This window comes from Lynx rufus, unplaced genomic scaffold (assembly GCF_022079265.1).
Source record: "Lynx rufus isolate CCGP_SWC_20201006 ecotype Redwood Valley unplaced genomic scaffold, mLynRuf1.p SCAF_13, whole genome shotgun sequence".
Lineage (NCBI taxonomy): Eukaryota > Metazoa > Chordata > Mammalia > Carnivora > Felidae > Lynx > Lynx rufus.
Window position 1 is genome coordinate 6,140,598 of NW_025814827.1, and position 23,439 is coordinate 6,164,036.

General features: G+C 39.0%; 1 protein-coding gene across 5 annotated transcripts in view; it reads right to left on the bottom strand.

Moving 5' to 3' along the window:
• LRRC49 (leucine rich repeat containing 49) overlaps positions 1–23,439 on the bottom strand; it is a 148,873-nt gene that overhangs the window by 77,716 nt on the left and 47,718 nt on the right. The window lies entirely within an intron of this gene.

Consider the following 23,439-nt stretch of genomic DNA (forward strand, 5'->3'; position numbering starts at 1 on the left):
GACAATCTCCATGCCTGTTGCTATATGGCCAATTAGAAAGATCACCAGGCACATTTAAGTACAAATCAGGAGAACCGATCAGATTGCCACCACCTGCCCTTACTCTATCTAAAGATGCTTTGAGCCAACCATCTACGTATCTTCTTGATTAGCTGCCTTTCAGAATCCCAGAAACTGTGATTATAATCTGCTCCAATCACTAACTATTGTTTTTCTTTTGTTTCCATAGAAATGCCTCATATTAAATACCTGAGTGCACGCACCTAGTCCACATGCATTACTACCTCCTACAAGGAGACACAACTGTCTAACTGAATTGACCTACCCTCGGGACTAAGAGACTAGCTCAAAGAAATGCACCACTCTACCAACTCAGCTTCTGGACTGTGAATCTTCTTGGGGAAGTTTCAGAAGTGGGAAGTTTCAGATGGGGAAAAAATACAGGACTCCAAACTATGCCCCTTTGGTCTGTGGATTATTTTGAGCTGATGGCAATTAAGACCCAGAGGCTCAAGAAAAACTTTTACCTTATTTAAAGGTAAAATTCTTAGCTTTCTAAAAGGTAAAACTTTTAACTACCTAAAAGAACTTAGATAGGGGCCTGGGTCAGAAAGAGAGCTATTATCAGAGATAATTTTTTATCTGAAAGATCTATATATATGGCAGGGCAGACATCTAATTACCAACTATCTGTTCTTCTTAGTGTCCTGTGAATAATCCTCCTTGCCTTTGAAGCCCCACTCCCCTATCCCATTCCTTCGCCCTGATGGCAGAGACAGAGCAACTGCTCGATTTGCCCTCGGGGCTCATATTTTTATGGGGCTCCCGAACATATGTAATTATATTTGTTTTTCTCCTGTTAACCTGTGCTATGTCAATTTAATTATTAAACCAGCCAAAGATACTAGCAAGCTAGAAAGACAAGACTTCCGTCCCCACAACCCACACCCCGATGCCCCCTGCCCGTTTCCCCTTATAGCCGTTACTCCTCTCTAAAGTAACCACTCATCTAACTATAGATAAGGTTTGCCTATTTTTTAACTTTATGTAAATGAAATTCACTCATATGCACTCACTTGAATCTGGCTTCTTATGCTTCACATATTTTTTGAGATGCCTCATATTGCCTATAGCTGTAGTTTGATGACTCTCATTGCTGGGTAGTATTCCACTAAACACACTTTATTCTACTGTTGGAGGACAGTTGGCTTGTTTGTATATGAGGTTATTATAAATCGTGCAACTAAGAACATTCAGGTGAACATGTTAAGCATTTCTGTGGAGTTTATACCTAGGAGTGGCATTGCTGAGTCATAAGGGTTGCTATTACTTTCGACTTAATAGACACTTCCAGAGCTTTATGAAATGATTTATTGATTTACACTCTTACTGGCAGGTACGGGAGCTCTATCTAGTAGCTTCACATCTTCACCAATACTTGTTATATCGACATATTGTACACATTGTATACACGGACAAATTGTACAATCTTGTCCTATTTTAAAATATTAATTCTTCCATATTTCGGTAGCTTCTACATTTCTTTTTTTTTTCAAGTTTATTTATTTTGACAGTGACAGAGAGCAAGTGAGCGGGGAGAGGCAGAGACAGAGAGGGAGAGGGAAAATCCCAAGCAGGCTCGATGAGGAGCCCAATGCGAGGCCTGAACTCACAAACTGTGAGATCATGACCTGTGAGCCCAAACCAAGAGTTGGACGCTTAACTGAGACACCCAGGTGCCCCCATATTTCGGTAGCTTCTAATACTGACTGGGCATCATAATCATTTGTGGAGTTCATTAAAAAACACAAAGCCCCAGAACCCATCCATATCTAAATCAGAATTGCTAGGGGTAAGGTCATGGTTATATTATTCTAATAGTTCTAGAAGTGATCCTAATGCAGAGTCGGGTTTGAGACCACTGATGTAAACTTCATCAAAGGAATAACTTCATCATTGAAAATGACAAATGGTCTAAAAGGGCCTCATAAAATAAAATTAATTCATACAGTGAAATTGAATGCAGCCATTAAAAAGAATGAGACAGACAAACAAGGCTGATATTCACATGGTACAACTAACTGTATTAGTTAAAATTCTGAAATAATTCCATTTCAGAATTTTAACTAACTCTGGTAAAGGCCACTGCCCCCAAGAGGCCTAAGTGTCCCAGACCCAGCTATGAAGTGTCCTGAACCTCTGTTGTTTTGGCAGCAAAAAGAGTAACCTTGGCACAGCAGGGGCCTTGAGACCCAGTTTAGCATCTATTCTGACTCAACAGTGCCCATGCTACATCAGTTAAAATTTCTGAATCACTATTCTATCCTTGCTAGTGTATACATGCTATACTTGTGAAGTTTTTTACATTATCCCCCCGCCTACAAGTACTAACATGGAAAAATATCTATAGTATATTGCTACCCAAAAGAGCAAGCCGAGGAAAAATCTATATAGCATGATTCCATACTGTAAAAATATTATTCGTGTGTCAGTAGTGTTGGCCTAGGAACAAAAATCTAGTGGAATCCTTCCTTATAGGTTTTCATCAAACTCTTAAGAGTGGTACTTCTGCAATTGAGACTGGGGGTTGTAGCATGGTACATTTGCTTTTTGCCTTACACATTTCTGCACTCTTTGTCTTTGCTATAACAAACATGGAATGAAATAATAATAGTAGTGTTTCTTTAAAAAAAAAAAGGTGAAGGGAAGGGTGCGCCTGGGTGGCTCAGTCAGTTAAGTGTCCAACTTCGGCTCAGGTCCTGATCTCCCGGTTCGTGAGTTTGAGCCCTGCATCGGGCTCAGTGCTGACAGCTCAGAGCCTGGAGCCTGCTTTGGATTCTGTGTCTCCCTCTCCATCTCTGCCTCTCCCGGGCTCGTGCTCTCTCTCTCTCTCTCAAAAATAAATAAACATTTGAAAGTTAAAAAAAAAAACTTCACCTCATCCCAAAGTATGCAACAAAAATCTTAAATATGGAATGAGAATACATCAGCCACCTGCTCCATAGCTGTTCCTTTCTGCCTTCCTTTTTTTTCTCTTAATATAAAACACATAATCATTAAGAAAATCTGGAAAAGTGTAAGACCAAAATTAAACCATGTGAAATCTCTCCTAAAGATATACTAGTTTATATATTTTTTAACATAATGTAGATCATGTTACATAAAATAGCTTTGTATGCTGCTTCCTTTACATTTAACCAATACTTTTCCATGTCACTAATTATTCCTATGTTATTATTTTAGTACATGTGTAATATTTCAATGTTTGGGGAATAACCTAATTTACTTAACCTGCTGAATTCTACTCATCTGTGGAAGGAACCTCCCATATTAAAATGGAGAGAAATTATAACAAATACATATATGAGAAGTAAACTTGGCAGAGATTCTGTTTGTGGTAATGAATTTGGGGGGCTATATTGTAAGGTTTTGTTGGCAAAAACAGAATTATTATCAGATATAAATAATTATATCTTGGTCTTGGCATGATAATTAGGGATAATAATGGAGAGAAAATACAAAGGAATACTGAATAGTTGAAATCTTATTTCAAAAGAGGCTCTGAAGTAGAGTTTGGAAGGAATTTGTGTAGCAAACAGAGAATAAAATCATTTGGTGGGGGAAGGGATATAGTGAGCTCATGCAGTTTAAAATGTGTAGGCACAGTACCTATTTTTTTCCTCTCTCTCTCTGGCATGCTCATGACCAGCACCAAACGGAAACAACATAAGTGTCCACCGGTGGGGGCGTAAGTTATATTGATCTTCAAAACTACCTATCCCACCTGCTCTGGCATCCTCTTCGATGGCAGCAAGCGACAACAAGAGTAGTCAAGGATGCAAGCTGCTGCTATCATAAGTGACAGACGAGTTTATCTGCAACTTTGTTTTAATCAGTAACAGGATAAAGGAAAGTTGAAAGAACACTACATGATAGGCACTGACATTAGTGCTAAAGACAGAAAGATGAGTACGACGCAATTGCTACTCTTAAGGAAATTGCATTCTGGTAGGGGAAATACGTATACACACCTACTACACACACACGTGGATACACACATATGCATATATATGAAGTAAATAAAGAGATGGACTGAAAGTCCCAACTCACCTTCCAAAAACAATACAGAACTGCCAAGAAGAACAAATTACATAAAACCAATGCCCATAACATAACTAAAAGACAGAGAAGGCCCAAGTATCAAATTACCTGTAAGTAGAGAATATGGAAGGGCGATATGAAAAACTGTGTGGAAGAAAGAAAAGAGGAGCTGATAGTGGGTCTAAAACTTATCCAAAATCACTAGCAGAAAGAGAAGGTCCACAGTAGGTGCAACAATACTGTAAGAGTGCTAGTTGATCTGAGCATGTACTACAAGGAAGGGACTTTAAGGAACACATGATCTGAGGTGGCAGTCTTCAAAAAGTCAGTGCTTTTGAGAAGATAGAAAGGAAAGTAGACGAGCTCTTTGGAGACTGGATAGTGAAAGCGAAAATGGGCAAAGGGGAGATTGAGAGCCTTGCAAGATAAAAGAGCACCAAAAAATTAAAGATTAAAAAGGATATACAATCCCTTTTACACACACACACACACACACACACACACACGCCCAACTGTACTTTGCTGCACTAACAGAAGACACCTTTGACCAAAGATTCTTATAAGTCGCCCAAACCCATAAAACAAATAGGCAAAACCAGACTAAATATATACAAAGTATTTGAAGAACAGAAATCAAATCCACCCCCCAAAAAGAAACACGGAGAAAACTGTAATACAACATTGCACACTGAATTCAATATCCTCAAGTAAGCATTTGGAGCTAGGATAACCCACCTTGAATAAGAATATTAAAAATTAAAAGCAGATTTGGACAGTAAACAGAAATGACAAGAGTGTTGATTGAATTTAGGAAAGAAATGGAAGGAAAAGACAAAATCATCAAAGATTAAATTACCATGTCCCCAAGGGAAAATAGATACAAATAAACTTTTACTAAGGAACACTGAAGAAGGACAGAAAAACAAGCAAGAGAATGAAAATGAAGCAAAGAAATAAAGTGTGCCAATAGCAGCTGAAACAGAAGAAAACAAAAGAAGAAACCAAGTGTGTGTGATCTGAGATCCTAAATATAAAAACAAAACAACTGAACAGAACCAATACTTAAAACTATAACCCAAGAAAACTTTCTGGAAATAAGAAAAGACCAAAATGTATATACTGAAATGGCCCAACAGGTAGCTGGGAAAACAGAACCAGAATGATCCATCTGAAGACATATCCTCACAAATTATTAGACTTTAAAAATTAAATAATAATAATAAATAAATAAAAGAAAAAAAAGCCTCATGACCTCTAAGCACAAAGATCAAAAGTGAAGTTCAGACTGGCATCAGATACCCTACACACTGGATGCAAAGAAATAATGCAGCTGTATTCTTTTTGAAAAACTCAAAGACTGGATGAGTGAATCAAGAATGCTATGCTCAGACAAGCTATCTTCCAAATATCAAGGTACAGAAAAACTCTGAAGCACAAGAGGTATGGGACCATTCAGTACCCATGAGCTCTTGCTGAGGAATACACTGGCTGGGCTTCACCCTTGAGAGGTGACCGAGGAAGCCCGAGTGAAAGGACTAGGGACGAGCACTCAATGAATAATTGTCGTTCTGGGACTAAACTAAAGGCAGGAACCCAGGTGGAACAACAACATGCTATGTATTACATAGAGTGTGCTTTATGTGCAGGGAAGTACAAGCAGTGCAGCTAAAAAAACAGAAGGTTGGGGCGCCTGGGTGGTGCAGTCAGTTAAGCGTCCGACTTCAGCCAGGTCACGATCTCGCAGTCCGTGGGTTCGAGCCCCGCGTCGGGCTCTGGGCTGATGGCTCAGAGCCTGGAGCCTGTTTCCGATTCTGTGTCTCCCTCTCTCTCTGCCCCTCCCCCGTTCATGCTGTCTCTCTCTGTCCCAAAAATAAATAAAAAACGTTGAAAACAAAACAAAACAAAACAAAAAAAAACCCAGAAGGTTGGAGAAGGAAAGAGAAAAGTAAAATAAGCTAATGATTATCGGGTAGACAATATGTAAGAGTTGAAGGATACCATTAAAAATGGCACGGTGGTAAAGGAGGAAGCAAGAAAACGGGACGACTGGAGATCAAATGCATAGCAGAGTGAAAGTAGTTAACAAAAGTGCCAAGAGACCAGATGTTAATTCTTGTCACCACAAAAACAAAATGATAATTATGGGACGTGACAGAGGCTATAGCTAATGCTATGGTGGCAATCACTTTGCAGTAGGTAAGTGTATCACATCAACACTTTGCACGATGTTCTATGTCAATTATATGTCAATGAAAAAAAACTGGGACTAAGGCAATTAAATAATATCAAACAAAAAGGAACCAATAAAACAAAAATATAAAACTTCCCAAATACCAAAAGAAATCTGAAAAAGTAAACACAACATGTAAAGAACATAGCAAGTATAAACATAACACACATGGAAGATTATATGACAGAAAGACTTTAGTCACCTGAAGAAATGTAAACGGGCTTCACTCATTTATTAAAAGAAAAAGATTTTCAATTCGGCCATCAAAACAAGGCCCAGATATATCTTCTGCATAGAAGAGAGATGCCAACAATAAAGGGTTTCAGAAAGACCAGTGGTCGGGGCACCTGGGTGGCTTAGTCAGTTGAGCCTCTGATTCCTGGTATAGGCTCAGGTCGGGATCTCGCGGTTGTCAGATGGAGCCCCATGGCGGGCTCTGCTCTGAGTGCGGAGCCTGCTTAAGACTCTCTTTCTCGGGGTGCCTGGGTGGCTCAGTCGGTTGGGCGTCCGACTTTGGCTCAGGTCATGATCTCGCGGTCCGTGAGTTCGAGCCCCGTGTCGGGCTCTGTGCTGACAGCTCAGTCTGGAGCCTGTTTCAGATTCTGTGTCTCCCTCTCTCTCTGACCCTCCCCCGTTCATGCTCTGTCTCTCTCTGTCTCAAAAATAAATAAACGTAAAAAAAAAAAAATTAAAAAAAAAGACTCTCTTTCTCTCCCTCTCTCTCAGCCCCTCCCCCCTCTCTCACACACCCTCTCTCAAAGTAAATAAATAAACATAAAAGAAAGAAAGAGAGAGAGAGAGAGAGGAAGGAAGGAAGGAAGGAAGGAAGGAAGAAAGAAAGAAAAGAAAGAAAGAAAGGAAAGAAAAAGAAAGAAAGACAGACTGGTGGTGAGCAAAGTATAGGACATGGACCAAACATGGTCTAGCACCTGTTTTTGTACAGCCCGTAAACTAGTAACAGTCTATATTTTTAAATAATTGTAAAAACCTCAAAAGAAGAATAACATGTAAATAACATGACATGTAAAAATTATATGAAATCCAAATTTCAGTGTCCATAAATCAAGTTTGTTTTTGTTTTTTTAATGTTTATTTATTTTTGAGAGAGACACAGAGACAGAGGGTGAGCAGGGGTGAGGGAGGGGCAGAGAGAGAGGGAGACACAGAATCCGAAGCAGGCTCCAGGCTCCAAGCTGTTAGCACAGAGCCCGATGCGGGGCTCAAACTCACAAACTGTGAGATCATGACCTGAGCCGAAGTCAGACGCTTAATCGACGGAGCCACCAAGGCGTCCCTTTTATTTTTGTTTAATTTTTTAAAATGTTTATTTACTTTTGAGACAGAGAGAGACAGAGGTCCATAAATCAAGTTTTATTGGAATACCACCGTCCTCCTATTCATTTTGTATTGTTTATGTAGCACAAAAGAAGAGGTAAGTATTGAAACAGACTTTGCCTGCAAAGAATCAAGGACATTATATCAACCTCCGTTCTCTGAATGAACACACACATGTGGGTTCACAGGGAAATTCTACCAAAACTTCAAAGACCAGAGAGCACAAATGCCTCACATAGTGTTCAAGAGCACTGAAAACTAAGGAAAACTTACTGATTCTTTTTATGAAGCAAATATAACCTTGACTCTTAAATCTGGTAAAAACAGTACTTTTAAACAAGAAAAAATAATAGATCAATGCCACCTGCAGGTATTGTTGCAAAAGTTTTGTTTATATTTTAAAAATATTTATTTATTTATTTGGAGAGAGAGGGAGAACTTGAGCGGGGGAAAGAGGCAGAGGGAGAAAGAGACAATCCCAAGCAGGCTCCTCACTGCCTGACACAAGGCTCAACCCCACAAACCACAAGATCATGACCTAAGTTGAAGTCAAGAGTTGGTTCCTCAACTGATTGAGCCACCCAGGCACCCCACAGAAGTTTTAAATAAGATATTAGGAAACAAAATTCAACACCACATGAAGGAAATTATACAATTTGACCAAATTCTATCTATTCTAGAAATGCAGTTTGTTCAATATTGGGACATCTGTTAATAAAATCTACGATATTAATTGATCTCCGGAAAAAAATCATCTGGATATCTCCAGAGATACTGAAAAAAGCCTGTGAAAAATTTCAACACCTATTTTTGAAAGCAAACACTCAAGAAAATAGAAGTTGATGGATACTTTTTTAATATGATAAAAAGATCTTAAACAAAAGCTAAAAATACATACGTGACAGCCAGTTATTTTACTTAATGTGGAAACATTTGAGGCATTTCCACTAAATCAGGAATAAGGCAGAAGTGCCCACTAATCCACTGCTAGTCAATACTTTACTGAAAGTAAGAGCCAATGTAATTAAATACATGAAATAAGTTAGAGGTGTAAGAACTGGAAAAGGAGTAAAACTATTTTTATTTGCAGATGACCTAGAGTATACCTGGAAAACCACAGAGCTAAGCTGTCGAACCAATATGGTAGCCTCTAGACACATGTAGCCACTGAAGACTTAAAATGTGGCTAGTGTGACTGAGGATTTAAATAGTTAAGTTTATTAGCTTTATTTAATTTTATTTAGCTTTTATTTAACTTAATGTTATTTTAGACTTAAATAGTGACATGTGGCTAATGGCCAAAATACTGAAGAGGGCAGTTATAGAATATTTCCACTCTCTTCAGAAGGTTCTATTGCACAGTGCTGCCCTAGGGAATCAATGATAAAACTACCCTAAACAATAAAAGAATTAAGTAATGTAGCAGGATATAAAATTAACACAGAAATCTGTGTTCATAGCCTCATATACACAAATAATGACCCATTAGAAGGCATAATAATAATAATATCAATAGAAAAGAGAAAATACTTAGGAATAAGTGTAACAAGAAATGTGCAAAATTTATATGAGGAAAACTTTCAAACACACCTGAAAGACACAATAAGCATACTTAAATGGAAATACACCATTTGTTCCTGATAGAATGATTTAACATAAGAGATCACTTCCCCAAGTTAATTTAAAAACATAATGCAATCCCAATAAAAAATACCAACATCTTACTGGGGGTTAGATAAGTTGATGATACTAAAGATTGCATCCAAAATCACCAGGGCAAAGATGGGCTTTTTAATAAATCGCTCTGGCACAACTTAATAGACATTTGAAAAACAATTAGATTAGCTCCAAACAGGGCTCTAATGCAAGTATTAAAACATACAAGTAGTAAAAAAAAAAAAAAATGTGCAAATTTATCTCTAGTAACTCATGTATCTGCTGATTTGTGCAAAAAGAAACACAAGAAAGACAAAACCAGAAACTTACAAAATTGACTTTCTATAGGGGTGGGTGAAAACAGAATGGAAGGAGTAGGGTTGGGTATGGAGTAGAAAGAAAGGAAAAGCAGTGGCTCTCTGAGCGATACCTTTTTGCATAGTTTTGAGTTTCAGAACCATGTTATTGTTACACGGACTGAAAAATAAATATATCAAATTATAGCAAAGTTGAGGGTGGAAAATAACAACAACAACAAAAACAATGGAATACAAACAGAAACAAATTTTTCTCATAGGTCAAAGGAATAACATAATCACCCTGAAAACTGGTGAAAAACTAACCCAAGCAACTTTTGAACACAGTTCTTTGATTATATACCTTTAAGTTAAAGACAAAACAGTATCAGTAAATACTGAACCCCAGTTAGTAGTCTTTTTCCTCCCACAGAAATATGGCTTAGTGATTCTGAAGCTACTTTCCATATATTCAAATATATAATGGGAGCAAATGTCAGAGAAAGGAATTATAAAAACGGAAAGGGGGTGATCGTGGATGGCTAAAATAAGCCCGGTGATAGCAGACTGTAATCGCAAGTTTCAGGATTGAATTCATGGAGGGTGTCAGTATGAAGCCACAGTTTTTAATATCCACAGACAGATAAAGATGTATAATACACTCACACGTATGTGCACACATATCCTAATACTGCCCATTGAGAAAGCCTAGAAGCAATGGCACACCAACAACCGTGAACATACCTAGCATTCAAATCTTGCTTTCTAAATACCATTTGCCACAAAAAGGAATCAAAACTCCGGCTTGATTCCAGAGCCAGGACTGCAAAAGATGAGACTGGAATGGCTTGTTGTGCCAAGAAGTAAGGAAGAGTTCAAAAAACGATGAGGACATATCAAAAGACAACAGGAGTCAGCTCAACAAATTGGGGGAAATTTGAGCATCAAAATGAATAACAGTAAATGATTATAATCTTCTCTTCCCGCGTATGTAAAAATTTTCTGAAGAGTAGTCACTTAGGAGTTTAATTCCTTAGGGCTAGAAGTATGACTCCCCCTAGTAAATACAAATGCATTGTAACAGTTCACAGCTTGAAAAGGCAGGACTCCAAGGATTAATGCCCTAGTGGTAGAATGAAAGGCAGTAAGGGAGGCACACATGCTTACCCAGAGTGCAAGGACGTGAAGTCAGCCTGAGACACAGGTATACGCGTGTTTATCCTTAAGTGTTAATACGTATTTGAGAAGGGACAGAAGAGCCATGCTGTGGAAGAATAAAAAATCTCTGCTATCTAGGTCAAGCAGACAGATGGCATTGTGAGGTGAGGCCGGGAGGGGAACACACGCGCACGCACGCGCACACACACAAAATGGGCTGAAACAGCCCAACGTGAAGGGGCTAGCCCTAACGTTATGTGAGCACAGGCGTTAAGGAGGAAGTAAGTTAATTGGATATCTATTATTATTATCTTCCTGCTCAGCTTCCCTTCCCCTAGCAACAGAACACCTCTGTTGTGTAGTAAGCCCAATCCACATACTGATCCCACCCCCATTGTCCTAGGGGATAGGGAACATATGTCCCGGGCTTGAGCATTCAGTGTGTCCTATATGCTCCTGGCCAGAATGACTAGTTCCGACAGGGCACCTGACCTAAATAAGCGCCATCGGAATCCTCTGCAATAGTGCTTCCTAGGCTGAAATGAACATTCGAATTCCCTGGGGATCTATTAAAAACGACAATTCTGATCCAGTAGGCCTAGGATAGGGTTTGAGAGTCTGGATTTCTAATAAGCTCCCCTGTAATGCTGATGCTGCTGGTCCAGAGTCATAATTATGAACATTAAGGCCCTTCAGAAACTTCCTGTCAGACTTATCAGGGAATAATTGACCTTCACCAGAGCTGCAAAACTGACAAACTGATTCTGGGCCTGTTGGCTTTTCTATGACATGTAGGGTTTGTTTGTTTTAGATTTCCATCATTCAATACTTTGTGTATTCTTTCATTACATCATATACACACTCACAGAAAACAGAAGCCATATACATGTCTTCTGTCACTCCCCCAAATGCCTTATTTGGTGTTTTACATTTAGAAATGCATAATCAATGTTCTTTAACACCCACTGGGCAACAATTTTAAATTCCTAGATGAAAGAAGTGGAGAAGATATTTTAAGGAAATGGTAAAGCAGAAGAAGGATCAGTTTCTAGCTACCATCCTCTGGATATCCTGAAGATAGTCCTAGATCCTGAACCTATGCAGCTATGAAAAACCAGCATCACTCTCATCATTCCTCAAGTGAGTCACTGTGAAGAATTATAAGGGCGATACCTGTTCAGTACAAAAAAGCAAGCCTCAAAGACAAGATCAAAGGAACTAGCAAAAAATATTATTAATCGTACTTACAGATTTGCTCAGTGCTTTCTGGGAGATACCTAACCCCAAAACTATAGTCTCTAACCTGGGGTCTACAAGTGACATTGTCAATTTCTTTTCAAGCCATAAGAAGGTAGTTTTACCAAAAACAACTCTCAGAGATTAGTTGACAGTTTGAACTACCCTTTAAGGAATCTTAAGTCACTGTGATACCTTTTTATGCGCCCAGAACAAGCTTAACTGATTGACTTACTTCCCTTCAAGGCAAGAATCCAGAAGTATCCTCCTTATTTACAGAGAATCCCAACTCCTAACTCCTGTTTTTGGATTAAACAAGATTTCTTAAAGAGTTAAATACCCTCCTGTTTTAACCAAGGCTTGATTAGAAACCCACTAACTTTCAGGATCAGGCAATAATTTTCCTTCCCGACCAAATTACATTTCAGCCCTTCATAAAAGTCAGCTTTAATACTAAATGCTAATAGGGAAAAAGCAACTAATTCAACCCATTCAATAACCTATTCACACACACACACACACACACACACACTTCCTAAAAAGTAAACTTCCAAAAATGCACACATAATAGTCATAGGTTCTCTTATTTTTCTTTCAGGCCACCCAGTCTCCAGGATGGGGGTGTTCTCTTCAGCACCAGCCCTCCCAGAGAGGTAGCTCTCTGTTTTCCAATTCCTCTGCCAGTGACGGAGTGAGTCAAGTATCCAATTCAGGACAGGTGTATTAGGAAGCCTGACTGTAGGTGTGTATCTAAACTATATTCTGCTATTTTGTACTCCATTTGTCTGATTCCTACATCTTTCAATTGATTCAAAACTTACAGCAGAAGAGAAAGAGTACGATTATCAATCAGTCCTTCAAACGTCGGAAGTCAGCAGCTTTCATACAAATATACAATCCCTATCTATGTATTCCTAATTTATCATTGCTTTTAGATTATATATATTGTTCCATCACAAATAGGGAAAATATTTTTCTTTTGAAAATGACATGATCTCGCAGTCTCAGACACGGACTCAAGAATGGCTAAATGTAGACATATTTATTATGCGTGCATATGAAAAAGTATCCCAACAATTTAATCATACATCTGTAGCATTCCCTTTTCAGTTTGACCTGCTCATTCGTATCTTTCACCAGCCACAGGTTTCTGGTTTAATTAGTTCTTTCCTCAGTCTCTTCAGTAAAGATTAGAATCTGTTAAACCATAGTTTCTGAAACCATTTCTATAGGAAGATAAAGAAATAAAGACAGAGCATGGAGTTTTCTGAACGAATAACATGATACTGGAGTGGAGTTTAGAGAATCTAAAGAATCCATTTTTAGCCCATTTCTAAACTGTTCATTTTAAATACCAGGAAGTCTTTTCAGATAAACTGTACACCTGCCACTTCAGGTTTAGATTATATCATTGGTTCCTATATACCTATAGGTACATAGTATTGTTAACATAAAGGGAATTCACATCTTTTTGTTTGTTTGTTTGTTAAGTAGGCTTCCATGCCCAGTGCGCAGCCCAGTGCAGGGCTTGAACTCATGACCCTGAAATCAAGACCTAAGCTGAGATCAAGAGTCGGACACTTAACCTATTGAGCCACCCAGGCGCCCCTGGAATTCATATCTTATTAAGTACCAGGCAGATAGATGGCAGAAAAAAAAAAATTGATGATATATAACATGATACTTTGAGAATCTGATAGAAAGAACTTGCACTTTGGCAATGATAGTATATCCCAGGACAGCCATGATGAAGTTGCTGCAAACTGAATCCTAGGACACTACATAGCATATTGAATAGGGCTATTAAGAATTATCTAAGGATACTGGGAAATATTGGAAAACACCAGCTTTACACTTCAGTTTTATTTACACATTGATTAAAACAATGATGATTACGTGCCTACAATGTGCATCATGTGACCACTACTATGAGAAGTGAAATGTGGCCTAACTGGACATAAATACAAACAGATAGTACAGTGTACTGAGAGATGCTGGAGAGGTATCAGGAAAAGGAAACAATTCTCCTTGTCTGGGAGTAGACTGGATGATATGGATTAACAGAAGTTCCTCCGGGTAGAACTGTACATTTGGGTTTCTGGCATAACTAATTTTGAGCTTGTTTATTTTTCCTGAAATGAACTGACCAGTGTGTTCACTCTTTCCAATATCTATTCATTGATATTTGTTTTAAATGTTGATGTTCACTGTATTCGGGAAAAGGAAATTAGAAAATACATATTGGTCTCGATTTACTAGACTTGTTTGTTTCTGAACCTAGAACAACCACCCAATATAATATTTAATCATAAGCAATTTTAAGACTCAAAATTCCCCTTAGTAATATGCACCAAAATTTTTCCCGTAACGTTTAGAGCCATCACATTAACAAACCACGCCCCCTCCCCACAAAGGGCCTTTGGTCAATGTTTTTAAAAATGTTAATTCAAGGGAGCATCTGGCTGGAAGAGCATGTGACTCTTGACCTCGGGGTTGCAAGTTCAAGCCCCGTGTTGGGTGTAGAGATTGCTTAAAAGGAAATCTTAAAAAAATAAAAATCAAAGTGTTAATCCACTTCCCCAAGCAGCTATCAGCCTCTCAACTGTGTATGTGTGAGCCCAGGCTGAGCTGAGGTGTATGAACAGCTTGCTCCCGGGGCCTTACTTTGATTTGATTTCAAGAATCTTTCCTCTGAGAATAACTGACACACATATACACACAAATATTACCTCTACACTAGTGAAAATCAAACCTCGATGACGATAAGAGTATCTGGAAAAAATTCCAGTGAAGTTCCTTCATAATTGATAAATAAAACCCATGACAACATTTGTGTGTATTTTTGTACCGCAGAATTAATGTTTTAAGTGACTATAGATGCTGATGCAAACAGAATAACATGAGGTATAATAATAATAAAAAAAGAACTATCTCCTTGATTTTTTTTCTGCCTTTCCCTCCTTCAAAGGTAAATGCAAAAAGAATAATTAACATAAAGAGGGTCCCCAGTTTCCCTACTGCCTTGTACCTTTGCCGCCTTTTCTTTCTTCCTTACTATCTGCCACCCTTGCCCTATGAACTCTGGCTCTTCAAGAAACCACAAGGCTTGCAAAAACAGTCCTCGGAAAATATGTTCCGATAGTTACAGAATCCTCAAGCAAGACACATGAAGGAAGGAACAACCCGCAAGCCCTGGAGGGGGTAAGGTGGAAAACTACTCTTTGTGGTAAGGGTGCAAGACCCCGTATTCGCCTTTCTAGGGTCCTGCGCAATCTCTGATCCTGCTCCAGCTGGAGCGCCAGCTGGTTTTCGGGGCTCCCTGACACCACATCTAAATGAAGTCTTTAATCTCTATTCGGGTCACTGAAATAATTTTCTCTTGGCAGTAAAATCTATATGCAGTTTAATAAATGGGAAGATATAAAGCAAACATACTCTGTTCATTTTAAAATGCTGCTCGAAGCAAAATAATTATAGAATTTATAGCTGTACAAAATACACCATATAGGTATATAAAGCATATATAAAAAAAAGATTGGTTTCTGATGCTCACTTATCTATAGAATATTGAGGGGATAAGCTTACAATATCAATGGGTGAAGGGCAGTAGGTTGATTCCCTTAAATGAGAAAAAGCTCCCCAGTGTGTTCAAATCACCGGCCACTTGCCAAGAGTACATGGTATCATGGTGCTAATAATCTACCTGAAGTCACCAATCTGTCTGGCATCAGACCAACAAATACTTAAAACTGACATAAAGAAAAAGTAATTTTGACTGTAACAGAAAAATAAAACAATAGTCAGAGAAAATCGATGAACTAAACTGTGCAACCCTCCGCTTAGGGTAGAAAAACCCACACAAGACTTCATGTTAGAATGCAGGGTATTACAAATAGCGTGGTCATCTAACAAACCGAATGTCCTAAAGATGATGAAGGAAATAAAGTTGGTCCATTTTAAACACTTTTATACGCTACAGTATTTTAGAATGATTTCTACTCTTGATATCTAAATGGAAAAGTCACCAGTAATAAAGCAACACTGAAATAAGGTATACATAGAAGATTTTATACAATTTTAGTAAAAGTTCCATGCTTTAAATGCATTTAGATCCAATAATTAGGTCAACTCTAAACATGACGAAACAAATTTATCTTATGTTAAGTCTGTTTTTCTGAAGTGATGGAACAAATCTGTCATTAGTTGTGGACTCTGTTCACCTGTTTTCTTTCTGAAAGGACTGAAATGCTGCAGCTAAGCTTGACAATCAGACGCTAAGGCACAAGGCCCTCAGCCAACCCTGGGGGGGTTGCTCACCTTGGCGGAGTAAAACAGCAATGGATTAAAAAATAAATATATTAATTAAAAAGCCCCTAGTTTTAGAATTGTTTTTGTAGGTCCTCTTTAGCCCATGCCTATCACATTTAGAAGAATGCAATTAAATGTCTGCCTGAAGGTGAATCACGTGGGAGCCATTAGGCAAACACCTCCAAGCGGGGTGACAGAGCTAAACGGGTACTGATCGTGGCATTTCCTTGGCACGAATGTAGTCATTTCTTAAATTTAACATTTTTCTTAGAAGGCAGTCAGAAAGGATCTGTCAATGGTTGGTTTCTGTTTTATTCTGGTGATTTGCGTTAATTCAGTTGGTAAGATTTGCCTATCGTTGGTCATCTGCCATGAAGGAAAAAAAATGAACCCATTCTAACAGTTCGCTGGATACTAGAACTCAGAAAACTTAATTTCCATCGAGCCAAAATGACATAAGCAACACCTGGAATTCTGGAAAGTACAAGAGTGAAGCCTGCACTGTAGGAACACCTTATGTAACAACCTGTTCGTCAAAACTACCAATCCATTCTGAAGGTCAGTAAAAAAACCATTTCCTCCTTAAAATATCAACCGGTACGAAAAAAGACAACTGCCGGGTAGTCTGAGTTTCTCTGACTGGATATATAATTCATATGGTGTGTCTTACCATGTTGAAATAAAGCTTGAAAAAAATGCAAAATGAGTTATTTCCTGACAACGGTAAAATTATTAACTATTTTTTACAAATTTGGAAAAGAGCCTGGGGGCTACTCTGGAGAACCACGATGAGGGAAAAGGCACACCCAAAAGCTTGCAGTCTGGTGACCTCTGGTCATACTATAATTACTAAAAGAGATCATTAGAGAACTTGTAATAGTCTTCTTTCCTCAAAAAAGAAAATGGAAACCTAGCTCAAAATGTTCAGTGACATCGTAAAGAGAAAGCGGAGCCCAAATAGCATTGTCTTACTAAGAGGAAGGAAGTGGGTAAGAGAGGCCCACACGGGCAGGAGGGGGGAATCCCTGACATTGTTTAGAATTTCCAGCGTGTGGTGATAATAAAAAGCAAATTATTTTTAGTCAGTCTTATTATTGTATTTTTATTTATTTAAGTTTATTTACTTATTTTGAGAGAGAGAGAGAGAGCACGAGTGGGGGAGGAGCAGAGAGAGAGAAAGAGAGAGAGAGAGAGAGAGAGAGAGAGAGAGAGAATCCCAAGCAGGTTCCATGCTGTCAGTGCAGAGCCTGAAGTGGGGTTTGATCTCAGGAACCATGAGATCATGACCTGAGCTGAAATCAAGAGTTGGACGCTTAACCAACTGAGCACCCAGGTGCCCCAATTTTATTATTGTTTTTAAATGCCCTAGAGGTACTGCAAATCCTTCCTGCCTGTACCCTGAGGCCAACCACACCCATGACCTTAACCCTTGATAGAACCCATCTAACAGGAAGGTTTAATTTCTACAGATTTTTCTCTATTCTAGAAGTTCTGCGCAAGATCTTTACTGACAAATTGATAGATTGACCTAGAAGCCAGAAACAACGGCCAAGAGAATTTTGATTGCTTAAACCTTTAAACCTCACATGTCCAGGCAGTAAACAAACAGTCCAAACGACGTAGGAATGATGTGAAAGCAGACCCACCAAAACAAGTTGCTAAACCATAGGGAAGAATATCTCTACTTGAGGGATTGAATTGATTCTCCTTGAAAAATTTTTGATACACTAGTAATATTATTCACATAGTAGATGCTGGAGAGACTGTAGTGAGCACTTTATATTCTTCTGCCTTTGTCAAGTTTATAGTCTAGCAGGGAGGACAATTTAAAATTCAATAAACTATGGAACTGCAATAATTATAGAAGTACAGGAAGCTATGATGAAAGCGTGTGGCAAGACTCCATAGTGTTGTTCAAACTCTGTAAGCCCAATCCATACTGAGAAATATATTTACATTGTAACCCTGCCCCCCATATCTATAGCAAAGTAATATACACACACAAACTCATGCACAGACACATCCATATACAATTAAACCTGGACATTTTTCATGAAACAGTATTTGTCCTCATAATGTGTGGCAAACTCTGATATTTTCTATTTCATTTTTATTTTCCCAGCCTCAACCACAAGATTGATTTTAGGATCCTTCTATGGGTTTTGAGCCAAAGATGGAAAAACAGACTGATGGCATTTCTAAGTCAGCTGCATCATTTGCTAAAGGTACAAAGTCCTGAACCCCCACCTAAAGCTATTGAATTAGAATCCATGGAAAACGGATCCCAGAAAGCCGCATTTTAGCGGCTCTCCAGATAATTCTTAGGCATATTAAAGTTTGAGAACCCTTGGTATCATTTAATCTCAAATCTCAATGATGAGGAGTTATTCAGGCACTGAGAGGGTAGACAAATGTTAGTGCCAGAAGCCACGGTAGATACAAAGACCAAGTGGGCAAGCGGGAACATGCTGTGTTTAAGGAAGTTCAAAGGAACAAGAGTCTAGGGCACTTGGGAAGGCAACGAGCATGGAGAAGTAGGCATGCGTGGCTCATTCTGCAAGTTCTCTCTTCTAGTCTGTTCCACAATCCCTCAAGAATAATTAAAAGGAAGGAAATTTTGACAAATGCCACAACATGGATGAACTCTGAGGAGAGCTAGACACAAACAGACAAATACTGTGTGAGTCCACTCGTATGAAGTACCTAGGGCAGTCACATCCCAGAGACAGAAAGTAGAATGGTGGATGCCAGGGGCTGAAGGAGGGAGGAATGGAGAATTATTGTTTAATGGGTACACGGTTTCAGTTTTACGAGATGAAAAGAGTTCTGGAGGTTGGCTGTGCAACAATGTGAATGTAACACTACTTCACTGTATACTTAAAAACGATTAAGATGGTACATTTATGTGTATTTTACCATAATTTAAAAAAAGAATACACGAGTCCAAGAGTCCTAAGCTGATATCTGATCCTCACTAGTGTTCGACTTCTTTCCCAATGATACCGAATTCCCCTCAGTTCTAGAAGCAATGGCAACCATTCCCTTTTAGGCAATCAAGACACTAGAATCATAAACCCTTCTTCCTTTTTTTTTTTTTTAAAGCTTGTAAAAACTTTCTAAATTGGAGAATGAAAGGAGAGAGAGAGAGTGGAGAGAAGAATCGATTACAACTTGACCTTGTGATGAAGAGCAGAGCCCTGTAACCGTCTCAGCGGAAGAGATGAAACTAATGGAACACTATAATTTTTGGCTAAAGATCATAAACTGCTTCCTGTGGGTCACAAATATTTACTTATCCTCGACAAATATTTTTGCTTATGAAGCTTTTCTTCATGAAGGAAAATTTTGCGTAATGTCCAAGTTAACACGTATTCTCATGTTGGGGTGCCACGACTCAGTGGTTCCCAAATCTAGCATTGAGTTACACATCAGAGTACTCTGAGGGACCTTAAAAATTTACAGAACCCTGGCTCCACTCCAACTCTACTGGAGAAGATTACCCAGTAGGTTCCAGCAGTGAACCAGTGACTAGGTCATTTTAAAGCTTCCAAGGATATTTTTATGTGTAGCCTATTTGGGAAAAATCACTCAAAGAAAAGACAGTTAGGAGAATGGCTGCCTGAGCACATGCACTTACCTCCCTCCACCCTCTCAAAATCTCTTTGAAATTAATGAACATAAAAGTATGAAAATACCCATAGCAGTACTCGAAAACCAGGAAGAGTTCCATCAGTAGACCAGAACACTAAGGAATTTCTGGAAGATATAAAGCAGATGGAATCAGTAAAACCCCAAATTGCTAAAGAGCCTGAAATGAACAGGATCATTTACACTGTAAATGTTGCCGGCAGAACCTCAGAATATTCCCTAGATCAGAGGCAGCAAGTGTTGGCAGCAGATGTGGGTCAGGTGTCCAGTAATTACTGAAGGCTTTGGTAATAATTTTCCAGCATCTTACTCTCAAGAGTAGCTGACTTGTGAACTGTCCCCGGGTTGAACATGACAAGAGAGGAAAGGCAGTGTTCTGGGTAAAGTCTGGCGGCCAAGAGGAAAAAGGAGTCCCCATTTCCAGAAGGCAAGTTTCTTGTGCACATCCTAAAAGAAAGTCCAACTGGGTAGACCTCCTCCTTCCCCCCTACCCTACATCCTCTGCAGGAAGAGATCCCGTACTCATAATTTTCATGCACGCATTTTTTTTTTTAACCACTGCTGACAAAACAAGTCCACAGACTCATTTGTTAACATGAACTGCCATCACAAAAGCATAGAAATAAAGAAACAAAAGAAAGAAAGCATTTTTATTTGGAGAACAAATACAGGGTTAACTCCAAGGGGAATAAAGTAAATTCTAGAAATCAAGGGAAACTTTCTCTCACCCATAAAATAAGAATAAGCCATTAGAAAAGGAAAAATACAATCAGAGTACTTAGAAATTAAGACCATGAGAGCCAAGAAAAACAAATCAACCAGACAAACAGCACCTCAGAAGAAGAGGTGAATGATGGAATGAACATATCTGAAGAATGAATTAGGTACAACAGATCCCCTTGATCAAGCACAGAATATGACTCTCAGGGTGATCATCATAAACAACTTCGGCAGGCCCCGCCAGGGTTCCGTGGGCTGGAGGAGGGCCCAGGCGTGGAGGGAGAAAGAATAGGCAAGGATCACACTGCAGGTCTAGAGAGGGCAGACCTAATGAGCCCACCCTAAGCCTTCTGGATCAACTTTGCCCGGCTTGTGTCCTCTACCTGGAATGTCCAAGTACCCTTCACTTTACCAAGGCCTATTTTCACTTAGGCCTGGGTCTCGGTACCACGTGCCTCTGGGAAGGCTTTCTTCACTTCCCATCCTCAGGCTGATTTTACATTTTCGAACATCCCCACAGATCAGCACAGCTAAGTTTAACTTTCTATATAATAACCTATTTGTGTCTCTGTCTTCCTCAGTTTTGAGGGATATTTGAAAAAAATTTTTTAATGTTTATTTATTTTTGAGAGAGAGAGAGACAGAGGATGAGTCGGGGTGGGGCAGAGACAGAGAGGGAGACACAGAATCCGAAGCAGGCTCCAGGCTCTGAGCTGTCAGCACAGAGCCCGACATGGGGCTCAAACTCAGGAATGGTGAGATCATGACCTTAGCCAAGGTCGAATGCCCAACTGACTGAGCCACCCAGGCGCCCTGAGGGATATTTTAACCAAAAACACTGGTATTATTCAGCTACAGAGACATGGATACATGTCAGTTGTCCTCTCAATATATCTTACATGCCTACTGGTAGCACTGGATGCACTTCTAATAGCTGAAGAAAAATAACAGAAAGGGTTCTGTACACACAGCATTAAAGTACCTATTCGTCCCATGTTGGAATTCTCTGAATTCAATAGGATGCCATCACATTTTGCGACTTTCTGAATTTCCACCAGGTTCCTAACTGTTTATGCAAACGGACCTCTACGAATCCAGTAATTTGGTCAAAAACTAGGAAGCCCTACCACATAACAATCAATATGTTTTTGTCTCCCTGAAATGGATATACAATTGGATACTTTCATTTACTGAATATCATCTGTGAGTTTTCCGGAGGGAGTCATAAAAGGTACTGACTTTCAGCTTTTCACCGCTGTCTCTACTCTTACTGACCTCTGCTACTCCTGGGCTACTAAGTCTAAAACCAGGCAACTCTATTATGCCAGGACTATGGCAGGGCACTGGGGCCCTGAAACGACAGTTATCAGTACAGATCATGTGATGGCCCAGGTATCTGAGATATCTTGAGTAAAGCTAAGAGAAGTGATTTCAAGGCTTGCACTCTCTGATTTTTCCCCCAGCAGATCAAATCTATTCTGTATACCATGTCCTGGACCACAGGCGTCAACAGGAACAGAGCAGAAAATGTACTGAGCCTCAAAAGCAGACGAGCTGGAAGCACTAAAGGAAGGTTAAGGGCTGTGCCTATGTAGAAACGTAAGAAAACAATTAGTAAGAAAATGAAAGCACTGAAATCGTTGACTCACCTCTAGCTCAATTTCTTGGGAAATCATGCTTTTTAAAGAAACTTAAAAGAGAGGGAGAAGGACAGTGAAGAATATGGCATTGGTTATCTTTAATTGCCCTTACAAAGCAAATATTCCTTAAAAACAATGTGGTAATGACCGCGGGATTTATTGTATATGTGACAGAGAAAATTTTTCTCTGGAATTTTTCTCCTTAAGGCACAAAAGATAATTGATTTGGGGGATATGAAAATTAGAGGTCCAACTTACAAAGTAGTATATTGACCCAATAGGTGTATTATCAAGTAGCATAGTTTTCCCAGCTCATGGAAAACCTACCATGGCTGAAATAAAACTAAAAATGATTTTTAAAAAGAAAGATATTAATCTCATTAGTCATATCTTTATTTTGCTGAGTGGGTAAAACTCTTTTCCAGATTGGGAAGAAAATTCCCTAAATAGAAGTAATTCAAGCCAACTCTCTATAGTCAGGAGTTCAGAAGTTCAAGTATCCTGGGGACTTGGGAACGTCAGAGCCCCTATATACCCAGATTTATATCTCTCTTTAAATTACTCCCCATAATCAAGGCAAGAAGCAGAAGTAATAAGCTCCACCATAAGCTGGGGGAATCTAAAGGTTTCCAGCACCTTAAACAATGAATATGGTAAGAATGAGAAACTATCTTCTCACAATAGTTGCTAATGGTCTTTAGGTAGAAATTCCCCAAAGAAAATTAAGTGTCCCTTCCACTGCTATTGAAAAGAAACCCTACCTCCCCAATAAGACCACGGGAACGAACACATTCAACACAAACTGGAAAAAATATGAAAAGTCAGAAAACTTCAATATTTTTTCCACAGAAGAGAAGAAGAGAGACAGAGGAAGGGTATTTGAAATAATGCCTCTGTGCAAAGTTAACCATCTGGATTTAATCTCTAACCTTTAGAGATATGGTACAGAGATATGGGGTTAACCCTTAGGTCTGATAGGGGAGGAAAAAGATGCCAACAAAACTGCACAAAAACTAAAGTCCTTTTTAAAAAATTTTATTTATTTTAAGTAAGCTCTATGCACAACATGAGGTTCAAATTCACTACCCTGAGATCGAAAGTCAATGCTCTA